The following is a 2206-nucleotide window of genomic DNA, read 5'->3' as shown; positions in this document are numbered from 1 at the left end:
GTAGGTAATATATGGGAAATGGGACCTGACCCTTCTCCAGGGCCAGGGAGAAGAGGAAGAGAAAAGATGACCTACTGGAAACAAGATGAGAATGTGGAGGGAATGGATGTTTGGGACTTGCTATTGATAAATGAAGCAATCTGTGTCTGGATTTCTGACCTCTGAATGTTCTAATAATACACAAAGGAACATTTGGAAAGTCAAATTCTCAATTTGTGTTCTGAAAGGCATCATAAGGAGAAAAATGTGTATTATGTGCATGAAAATAAAGACTGACAGGTAATTCTCAATGGGAAAGGAATAAGCATTTATAAAACTCCTTCTTTGTGCCAGGCACTATGCTAAGTACTTTTTACAAATATTATCTCATTTGATCCTCACAACAACTCTGTGAGGTAGATGCTATTATTATCCCCGTTTTACAGGTAAGGAAACTGAGGCAAAAGGTTAAGTCAATTGTCTAGGATTATACAGCTAGTAAGGGTCTTTAAACTCATGGTCTTCCTGACTTCGAGCATTCTCTCTAATGCTTTCTCTATTAGATGGTAACAATTTTAAAGGTTTTCAAAGAGCCATTGAATCTGAGAGTTAAGAAGAATCTGGGTGGAAAGATAGCACTGGAGCATTGGGTAAAGAAGTGGGCTGATGAGAAATCAAGCTAGAAAATTGGGTGGGAGCCAGTAAATCAATCCACTAAACACTTAACTCATGTGCTAGGCTCTGTGTGAGAGATATAAGAACTTGCATTTGGGGTCCAGAGACTTGAGTTCAAATTCTTCTTTAGACATTCACTAGCTGTCTGACCCTAGGTAAGTCATTTAACTTTCCCAATTTCAATTTCTTCATCTGTAAATGTAAAATGTGGCTAATATTAGCACCCACCTCACAGAATTATTATGAATATCAAATGAGATCACATATGTAAAGGGCATGGTAAAACCTTCAAGCCATCTCTAAATGCTATATTAAAATAAAATATTGCCATATAATGCTATAGAATATGTGCATACTCTAAAATAATATGTAAAATAAATGAAACCATTCTTATTTGCAGAGAGCTTGCATTCTGATGGAATATTAGGTAAATTAATTATTTTAATTATCATTATTAATAATAAATTAACATTAGGTAAAGACATTTATATCTGGAAATAGGCAATTAATTCATTAACTATTCCAACACCATTTATTTCCCTTTAGGATTTTTTCCCCTGTAGAATATCTTATTTGTTTTGCATTTTGCTTCCATCCTCCCTAACCAGAGTGAAGGAGAAACTAAAACTATGGATTAGTTCACCCAGGTTTGCCCAATATTCAGGCAGAGGGCATGAGGGAGCCCACCTACAGCTATCTTCATAATTGAATTGCAGAAAGCTGGATATTTACTTTTGTCTTGTTCAAAGTACAAATCACAGAGCCTATGGTTCATAGGTTTTGTGGAAGGCACGCCAGAGAAAGTGGAGTATAATAGGGTCCTTATTCCAATTTAACATACATTATGTATGAAGCTGTACTTTCTCTGACCTCCCCTCCTGGATCAGTCCCAATCTGTAAACAGCCTGGGCCAGATTGCAGAGGCCAAGCTGAAAAACCCCAAGGAAGCTGCAAGCTCTGCTCCTTTAAATGGGATGGTGGCTTGGTCCAAAACACCCATTTAGGACGTTTTCTCCAAGTGTCTCCAAGTGCCTGGGTCAAAGACTTGGGTGTAAGCCAGGGCCACACCACCGTGCTATCTGCTAGAATGGGCAGTCCCTGAGTCTGGCAGCCAGGTAAGGGCCCACTCTGGGCACTCACTGTTTGAGGAAAATGATGGAGAACCACTTACAGCGAACAGAGTGGCCAGGACCTTTTTTTTTTTTTTTTTTTGCTTGTATCCCTATGGTGTTTCTCTACCTACAAGTCCCAGCAGACCTTAAACTTTAAATAAATATTTGCTGGTCGAGGAGGAAGAGAATACAAAGAAAGAAGGATAAAACAGAAATGTTTTGGCCAGATCGAGAACATGCCCAGAACCCACCGGTTTCTAAATGGGACATGAATTGCTGAGTTTTTACTTTTGACTTAGTGATGGGCATCTTTACAGATGGAAAAGTTCCCAGACAAAAGGCCCTGCATGTATTTTCTGAAAGCCGAAAGCTCCTATTTAGTGAGCTATGTATGATTTAAATTAAGCATGCAAGTACAAATAAATTACTCAACCACCCAC

Source organism: Sarcophilus harrisii, chromosome 3 (assembly GCF_902635505.1).
Source record: "Sarcophilus harrisii chromosome 3, mSarHar1.11, whole genome shotgun sequence".
Classification (NCBI taxonomy): domain Eukaryota; kingdom Metazoa; phylum Chordata; class Mammalia; order Dasyuromorphia; family Dasyuridae; genus Sarcophilus; species Sarcophilus harrisii.
The sequence above is the reverse complement of the archived record's forward strand: the minus strand, read 5'-3'. Positions refer to the sequence as shown.